The sequence below is a fragment of the Eutrema salsugineum genome, unplaced genomic scaffold (genome assembly GCF_000478725.1).
Source record: "Eutrema salsugineum unplaced genomic scaffold, Eutsalg1_0 scaffold_4, whole genome shotgun sequence".
NCBI lineage: Eukaryota > Viridiplantae > Streptophyta > Magnoliopsida > Brassicales > Brassicaceae > Eutrema > Eutrema salsugineum.
Genome location: NW_006256686.1, coordinates 10,739,042 through 10,748,937, shown reverse-complemented (window position 1 = coordinate 10,748,937; position 9,896 = coordinate 10,739,042). Strand labels below are relative to the sequence as shown.

General features: G+C 38.5%; 1 protein-coding gene across 1 annotated transcript in view; it reads right to left on the bottom strand.

Moving 5' to 3' along the window:
* The window catches only part of LOC112084616, a 6,349-nt gene extending 3,923 nt beyond the window's left edge, over positions 1–2,426 (bottom strand). Inside the window, exons 1-2 of the mRNA XM_024153851.1 lie at positions 2,310–2,426; positions 2,003–2,052 (exon numbers count right to left, since the gene is read on the bottom strand). The gene's annotated coding sequence lies outside the window, so the exon portion shown is untranslated. The remainder of the gene's footprint in view (positions 1–2,002; positions 2,053–2,309) is intronic.
* Positions 2,427–9,896: the final 7,470 nt, after the last annotated feature.

Sequence of the window (9,896 nt, the reverse complement as noted above, 5' to 3'; positions counted from 1 at the left end):
ACCGCCACAAATTGATTGGAGTGTCTGTGGAGAAGTACTTCGAACTTTATTGGATATGGTTCGATCAATGTTGAGTCATACCAGATCCTCTCATTATCCTTTAGGGAGATATGCTCTTGAAAACGTCCGTGTCTACGCCTAAACAGATGTCCCATCAAAATCAGTAGCGAAGATCCATATGAGATATGGACTGGAAAGGTTCCTAATCTGTCTTTTCCGAAAATTAGGGGTTGTGAAGATTGTTCAAACGTTTGATCATCGATAAGCTTGGACCCAAATATGATTAAATGATACTTCGTTGGTTATCCCAAGGAAACCAAAGTTTCGAACACTTACAACCCTGTTGAAGAACAAAATGTTTGTTACTCGAAGATGTGTCTTTTTGGAGAGAAAATTTCTTTCTAAGAGAAATAGTGGGAGTAAAGTACAACCTGAAGAAGTTGGAGTTACACAGGTGGTTGATGCAAATTCTGAGGAAGAACATCAATTAGATTTGCGAAGAGTTGTAGAATCTACAACCGTGGAACCTGAGGTACGTAGGTCCTCGAGACTCTTCACGAACATTATAGATATGGGGTTCGGGAGACAAAACATCATTGTTTATGGCTGATAGAGGGTGATTATAATCTAGCTAATGGGGAAACACAGAAATAACAAGACCAACGATAATAAGTTCAATACACAGTGCCTTCCAATAGTTTAGGAACATAAAGAGAAGACAAAAACTGATCAACTACAAGTACTGGAGATTCAGGAAGATAAAAGCAACATAGTCCAAATACTAGTTATTCAGAGATTCAAGAAGAAACCACCACCAATCATTGGTATAGAGTTCGTATGCAGCTCCTCCTGGTGTAGACAACGTAGTGTAAACATAATTCCACATTTCTCGTAAGAGGTTTAGGCTTGTTGGCTTAATATATGTTAAGCCAAGAGTGATCGGAGACAATGCTGCTGTAGCTACAATTGTTGCAGCGTGATCGGGATTGGTAATTTCCTTGTAATCCCTAAAAGTTATGTAGCACATGCACCAATAGATGCTGTTAGCGAGCTTGAGAATTTTGGCTTCAAATTCGGCATTTCCATTACCTTTTTCCCGAATATACACTTTTGCTGCCCTTCCTGCAGCGTCAATTGATTCTCTAACGAATAAGCTTCCTTCCAGTTTGAGTACATTACTAGCATTAGCTATATGGTGACGGGTTTTGCCCTTGTTCATCTTTCGAATCATAATTTCTGCTTTTCTTAGCTTCGCTTCAATGTTGGTGTCGTCCTGAAGCATTTTTGTAGTTTGAAGCTCAGCCAATGCTTTACATCCATTTTCATACTTTTGCTGTTTATTTTCTATATCTACAATTTCATCTTTCAATAACTGTTCGAGAGCATTACACGTAAGATCGATTCTCATGGGCAGGGTCAGTGAGTCTGGCTGATGAAAAGTGTTCTCCATGTGATCTATGATCTCTTGAAGTGTGCTTGACTGGTATCTGCTCATGACTGGTATCTGCTCATGACAACCAGTACCTTACACCTCTCATTCCACCAGTCTTCAGACATATCAATGGACCCATTTGAATGGTATCCAAGCCCTGTTCTGTTGTGAGTCAGCTTCCTAAAGGATTCATACTGCTTCTTACAAGTAGTATACTTAATGCCGAATTTCCTCCATGGATGCCTTTCACCAAAAGTCTCAGCAAACTTGTCTATAATGGACTGTCTTGCAACATCATTCACTTTGTCTTTTCTTATATTTCCTTTTAAGTTTCTCATCAACTCTTAGTTGAAGATAGAAACGGGTTTGCTCATCACTCCAAGCAAGGTTCTTAGAACAACAAGAAACACACAACAGGGAACAAAACGATTCACCTTCAAGCAAGATTCTTAGAACAAAACAACACAGAACATGGAAGAACAAAACAACACAGAACATGGAAGAACAAAACAACACACAAACGATGAACATTTTCATTATAAACAAATGAGTTGAGAAGAAGATACTCACATCAGTACCAGCAATGGATGTCATTGTTTTTCTGATGAAGTGCCAGCCAACTGTGAAAAAATTAGGGCCGATTAAGCTGTGATATGATCAAAGTTCAGAAAACAGATATTTTGCCATCATCAATACAAGCATGAAAACGTGAAAAGCACAAAAAGAAAACATACATTAACGTTCAGACAATATCCATGTTGATAACAAGTACTAGAATTATGACTAATCAAGTTCATTGCATTTTTTATGGTGTTGTGTGATGTGCAGCTAATTACGACTGGAAAGCAAAAGAAAAGAGAGAAAACGAGAAACTAACTTCTCTAATAAAACTAGCAGCTGGAATTAGAAGTTTTGTGCTCTTCTGGAATTGGCGAATCTCTCTGAGAGCAACAGTTCTTGGCTTGTATCGGTAAGGCTTCTTTGTTGAACTTAGAAGTGAAAGGAAAACAGATAGTTACAGTGAGAACATATAACTTGTGAAAACATATAACTTGTAGAGGAACAGATTTATGAGCAAATGCAGCTTAAAATTTGCATCTTCAAAAGCTAGTGAGACTCGTGATATAACTCAAACAATAAAGGGAGAACCTTTTTTCAGATCTACAAACTTTAATTGATAATTCTTTACTCTAACGAAATCAACAATCGCTAATATAGAGAAGCATGATTCAATCAAATTCTAAATGAAAAAATCCTTGATTCTTGTTCACCAAATGAACAAGAAAAAGAAACAGAGTTGCAGGAAGAGGATATAGAGAAGCATGAATCAACAAGTGAAGAAGACATAAGTACCAAATCAACAAGTGATGAACAAACACCAAACAGGATCAGAAGATGAACAAACACAAACAAAATCTACACTAGACACGAGAAGCTACAGCAAAACCAAATGCATCTATATAACAAGTTGAAATCTAGTAAAAGCTAAGAGCTGTAAAAGACTAAAATCCAGAAGCCGTCGATACAACAAAACCCAGAAGACTAAAATCCAGAACACTAAAACCCAACTGCAACAAAACCCAGAAGAGTAAAATCTAGTAACAAGTCGAAATTCATCCTCAATCGATGTCTGTAATAACTAAGAGCTTAAAAAAAACTGAAGAAAATAGAGAGGAGAAGCTTGCCTGTTTAAGAAGCCGTCGGAGAAGAACCAGCTCGTCGGAGAGAAGAACAATCTCGTCGGAGAGAAGGACAAGCTCGCCGGAGAGAAGAACCAGCTCGCCAGAAAGAAGAACCAGCTCGCCGGAGAGAAGAACCAGCTCGCCGGAGAGAAGAATTGCCGGAGTGAAAACGAAAAGACGAGAGTCGTGAGAGGTGAGAGTCGGAGAATTCTCGATTTAGATCTAGTTTGCTGCAGGGGTATTTTGGTCTTTTTATTTTTAGCTGAGCCTAATTCATTCAAATGATCCAATTTAGAACAGTTGGATGAGTTTTAATTTTTATTCACAATTTTAAACACTCATTCAAATGATTAATCTGAATGAAGATGTTTTCAAGCACTAAAACAAACATCAGTTGTCATCTTCATTCAGATGATCCATCTGACTGGACAAACAAACAAGGCCAATCACATGATCAAAAAGAAGAAATGAGGAAACTCACTTGGGTTTTAGAGCAGAATTCATCAAAAGGAGTAATTTTTTCAATTTCATTGTGACAGATCTGGAATGAGTAAAACCGATCAGAGAAATGCAGAAGTTTATCACAACAAAAATAGGCGTTTTCAATTGCAAACAAGTTTCAAAGTCTCTGTTTTTAAATAAAGAGCCCACAAACGCAAATTGCTAGAGAAAACTTGAAACTCGACATTACAGAATCACAGGATCAAAAAGAAGAAATTAAAGAACTCACTTGGGTTTTAGAGCAGAATTCATCAAAAGGAGTGATTTTTTCGATTTCATAGTTACAAATCTGGAATGAGGAAAACCGATCAGAGAAATTCAGAAGCTTATCTCCCAAATACGGCGTTCTCAATTGCAAAAAAAGCTTCAAAGTCTTTGTCTTTAAACAAAGAACCCACAAAAGCAAACTGCTTGAGAAAACTTGAAAGTTGAAACTCGAGTCACTCGACACTACATAATCACAGATTCACAGGGTAAAAAGAAGAAATGAGGGAGCTCACATTGAGGTTTTAGAGCAGATTTCATGAAAAAGTACCAAAATGTTTGCGTATTTGGGACAACCAGATTCACAGTGGTTTTTTAGAGGAAATTAAGAGAAATTTTTTATAGAAAATTTCCATTTTTGATAAATTTTTATAGAAATTTTTTACAGCAGCATTCAATTTCCCAGAACTTCGGATTTTAAAATTTTTTAAAAGGGGGAAACACCCAAAGACGAAGAATTCCATGAAGATGAATCAGAAGCAGACTAAAGAAAAAAAAAAAACTAAATGAAGCGCAAGTTTTTTCTAACCTTGGAAGGACGAGAGAAATGACCGTTGGAGAATCTTTTGTTGTCTCAGACAATCATAGAAGATTAGTCAAAACTGAGAAACGAAGAAAAAACCAGGAGAAGTCGGAGGAGGAAGATCAAAAGCACAAAGCCTCTTTTTTTAGTTCCATGTTCTTTTTGTTTTTGCTTTTGTTTGTTTTTTGGTTTCTGAGACCTAAAATATATTTGGGCTTTTCACTTGTCTAAACCAAATTTAAACGACTGTTAAATATTTACCGTGGAAACTCTAGAGTTGACTAAAAACATTAATGCTTTTGTGTTTTTGTATCAGAAGTCGGTGTTCTATTTCCAGAAGATGGAATTTCTTAACAAAATATTTACCGCAAAATAATTAAAAAAAAAACCTAAATGCTGTTTAGCCCAAACCAGAGAAGGAAAGAAAATAGAAGAATATCTTATTTAATATCCCACTATTTGTTTTTACCATATTGCTCAACCTTTATCAAGTTTTGCTTGTTCATATTTTCCAAAAAATTGTTATATATTATATTTTTTTTGATAAATCCTATCAGCTGATCCGATCGGTCTTGGTAGGAATGCACCAAAGTATTATAATATAGATTGATTGTCCTGATTCATCGGTTCAACAGACACTATGAGTTTTGAGCAAGCTCGAGTCAACGGACCATAAGATTTATGAGATCCAATGGATTACTACACTGCCTGTCCCGAGTTTGAAATGTTTGCCGACTAATGATAGGGGTAATCGGATCGTCTGTTATCGAACTACAAGTAAACTATATGGACCTTTGGTCCATCCAAATAAGTGTGTTTTGGGATTGAAACCAGGTGAAATGGGATAACATTCTACACAACCCAACAACCACTCGACCACACCCACTTGAAATAAAATTATTATATTTGAACGTGCTAGAAATATAACAATTTGTAGTAAAACCAGTTTTCTAGCAGTTTTTGATTATTCTCCGATTCAACAAGTGTTTTGTTAGATAATTCATTTTATTATATTGTTATTTCACTATTTATTAGATATAGCAGTCAAGATATTGTTCAATCGTTGATTCACTTTTAAAGATCTTATGGTCTGTTTGGATTGTATGGCCATGAAAATAATGAGCACATATGATAGATTGATAGATATTAGCTCTCATTCGGCGAAAAGGCACGGGTACAGTACAACAATTCATTTGCCTCAAGATATATGGCAAAGCTCAAAAGGAAGTGTGGTTAGTATGAAAAATTGCAAAAAAATATATCACCTAAAAATCCAGAAAAAATAAGGTGTATCTAATAACTCAATATTTTATATATTTAAAATATTAACGTAAATCAAATCTCAGAGTGTAACAAGACTAACTTTCTGCCAGAGATCAAAACACACTCTGAACTATAGAGAATTTGATTTTTACACATAAATCTCGATGAAATTTTGAAAAAAAAATTAAAGGTTTGAGAATTTATCTTAAAAAAAACCAAGAAAAAATGAGGTGTATTAAAGAGCCCCAACTGGTTTTTTATATATTTTAAAACCCAACATTTTGTATCATGCAATTTAAACTCCAAACGCTAACAAGTTAACTCTATGATGGAGATCGAATCGCACCGTTTTACTATGAAGCACCAACTTTATGCGCCTAATTTTATATAACAATATTCAGTGGCGGAGCCAGAATTTTTTTTCATTAAGAGTATAAATAAATGATTAGGAGTGTATATGATTTTATGAGTGGGGACACTACTATTAGGATTTGATAAATTACACCAATTTTTAAAAGTTCATTATTCACCCCCGACTTAATTCAAGTGGCTCCGCCACTGACAATATTTGGGCATCATTAGTACAAATTTTTTGTTGTATTGTAGTGATAGTTTTATATTGGTTGGATTATATGTGAATGTTCAAATAATAAACAGTTGAGCTTGTAGGACGAGTTAACCTTGAAGAAGATAAATAACCTAAGGTAAACAAGCTTGAAATACATAAAGAGGCACTAAACCAACTAGGTGGAATGGTTGAGACCAGATTAAAACGAGAGGCTCAAACAGAGAAGAGTAAACAGGAGAGAGAAGCAACAGAAAAAAAAGAGGAAGTGCAACAGAAAAAGCAAGCAGAACAATAGACAGAAGAAAAGAGAGGATATATAAGAAAAAAGAGGACAACAAACAGAAGAAATCAGAACAATAGACAGAAGAAGAGAGAGGATAAGAAGAAATAGGATAACAGAAAGAAGAAGAAATGAGTTCGGTTATGTTTTCTATATGTGAGAATCGACTTTTCTCTTATCTCTTCTTTTACAGCTACACCAGCAGATTCGAGCCACGGTCTGAAGCAGTCTGTATAGAGTGTGTTACCATTATGCTAAAATATTCATTACAAAATAACAAAACATTACAACTATATAATGTGTTAACCAGCATTCATATAAAAAACGGGAAAAAGGCTGATAAGTACCTCAATATTGTGGACTAGTACTGTTTAGTATCCATACAATTTTGTTAGGTTAATCAGTACCCGAATTTCTTAAACTTGGTAAATCAATATTCCAACACTTTTTTTGTGGCCAATTCATACATTGACTTTCTCTCTGTTAGTCAATCATGTTAATTTACAAACATAGTCTGAGTCGGATGCAATGGTGGATGCTGTGTTGGAACGAAATCAAATAAGACGTCGTTTATATTATAATGTTTGAGAATTTTGTTTGACAAAACGATGTCTTTTGAATTTATTATACATATAAAAAAACCATACATATGTCTTCTTTCGGCTTCTTCGTCCCTTTTCTTTGTCAACTTGAAACACCAAATTGGGGAAGAACATCAAAGATTTCAAACGTTTTCAGAAAATCGAAGATTTCAATTTTTATTTCAAAATCTGCAGGTTTTACTGTCAATATGTGTCGAGGTGTGCCTGTAGGACAGAAAGGTATCCGGTGTAAAACTGAAACAATGACGCTGTCGTTTTGCTATAAATTTTTTCCCACAAATTATTACTTAAACGACATCGTATTTGATTTCCTTCCAACAGGCATCCACCGTGGCATCCGACTCAGACTCTGTTTGAAAATTAACGGGGTTGACTAACAGAGGGAAATTCAATGTATGAATTGGCCACAAAAACGTTGTTAGGGTATTGATTTACCAAGTTTAAGAAGTTTAAGTACTGATTAATCTATCAAAATTGTATGGGTACTAAGCTGTATGTGTGAGCCAAAACTCGCACAACCAAAGATTTGTAAGGAAACACTAAGGGATCCGAAATTTCTAGGGTAATCGCAAGAACAGTAAGATCAAAAGAAGATTTTGTTTGTTGTGAAAGTGTTTAGGTCTTATTGCTCAGTGTTTGCCAAAGTTACATAATGAATCGTGTAAGTCTCATATTTATACTAACTCCTTAAACCGCATAGCCGAGAATCTCGGGAGAGATTTCAGGAATATTTCCTTATCACTTCGTGTGGCCACCGTCATAATGCATCGTCTAGGGCTTTCATGGGCTTTCGTCTTTCGAGACATCGGCTCGACCCATCTAGAGAAACCAGCTCGGCCCGACACAAAGGAAAAGGGTTCGGCCCATGCTCCCTCTCGCGCAGCTCGGCCCACTCTTCGTTCTTCTCACGGCTCGGCCCACCTGTCATTCTTCACGGCTCGGTCCACTTGTCCTGGTGAACAACTCGGCCTACTCGTCTTGGCGAACAGCTCGGCCTACTTGTTTTGTGGGGCAGCTCGGCCCATATTTTGGTGGACAGCTCGGCAAACTTGTTTTTCTTTAATACTTAGTCATTTTGAGATGGTTTTATCCGCTTGGGGTGAAACCGACCCCAACAGTTAGCCCCCCAGCTCGTCAGATTCGGAGACGAGAGTGACGAGGTTCCTTGCTCCTGGACGTAGGATAAACCATCGAATTAAGTCGCTGCGAGACAATCCCAGGTGAGGTGTTTTGGGAATAAAAGTGCCGAGCCGTTCTTCGATGAGGCATAATAGCGAGCTGTTTTTTTGGCGAGGCTGTTTGAGGGAGAATGTCGAGCTATGTTTATCGACGAGGCGTTTCAAGATAAAGATAATGACGAGCCGTCTTGTTAACGACGAGGCGTTTCAAGATAGAGATAATGCCGAGCCGTCTTGTTAACGACGAGGCGTTTCAAGATAAAGATAATGCCGAGCCGTCTTGTTAACGACGAGGCTTTTCAAGATAAAGATAATGCCGAGTCGTCTTGTTAACGACGAGGCGTTTCAAGATAAAGATAATGCCGAGCCGTTTTGTTAACGACGAGGCGTTTTCAAAGAAAGTTACCGAGCCGTTTCGTGCCAATGATAACGACGAGATGTTCTCATGGAATCGTCGAGCCGTATCAACAAAGCACGGGTTGGTTCACGCAGTTTGAGACATTCTCGGATAACCATGGCTGTGTCGTGGGCTCGGTTTACCTGGACAGAGTGACTGTTAGTTCTTTCCAAGACATCTTTGGCATACATAACAGACGCGCCGAAGGGCTATGCATTCGCCGCGGATCTCACGTGCCCCTTTTTGAACACTTTTGCGTCATCCCGAGGTCCACGCGGATTTCACGCGCTTCGGTTATCCTATAAATAGGTGAGCTCCTTCATTCCTTCTCATAATCTTCAGATCCACTCGTTTTGACTAAAAGGTAGCTCTCCTTCTCTCTTCTTTCTCTCTCTAGTTTATTTATTTTTCGGCTAGGGTTCCGAGGTCTCCGCCGCTCCAGATCTTTTTCCGACGGAAGTCCGCCGCGTAATATTGTAATTCCTGTATAAGCTGTAAATCATGTCGAACCATTCCGATGATTCGCTGGATTCGCTTTTTAATTACGAGCCAAGCCGTGCAGACGCCGAGGCGAGGGGTGTATCAGGATCCTCCGAGGCGTCTGTCTCCCCGAGCCCTTCCCACCGTTCGTCCGAAAGCAACGAGGCGTCGAATCATTCGAATCCGTCAGGCGCTCGCTCTCCGGATGACGAGCCGTCAGTTTCGACGAGCCGCCCTCAGGATCCCACTCTAGACGGAGATGTTAATCATGCCGCAGTGAAACCCGAGGAGGAAGCTTTTCCCTTTGATCTGCTCGAGGCGAAGCGTGAACTAGAACGTCTCATGGCGTCCCGAGGCGCTTCTTCATCTAGGTGAGGAAAAAGAGTGAAAAGGCAAAAACCTGACCCGCCCGGCTCTACGCTCTCCTCCCCTGACTCACTCGAGACGTTGAGATGTCGCTTCGGGATATCCGAGGCGGTAGAATTTGTCCTTCCAGAGAAGAATGACCGAGCCAACAAACCTCCTGAGAATCACTTTACTCTGTACGAAGCGTTCTTTGAGCTTTGTTTTCTCTGGTTCCTGATCCCCAGAGTTATCATTGAGTACCTCTGGAAGCATGGGATCTCAGTCGGGCAGATCATGCCGAGGGGTCTGCGGCACATGATCAGCATTTTGGTTCGAAGCTTCGAATGCGGGCTCGATATTGAACTGAATCACCTGCTGAAC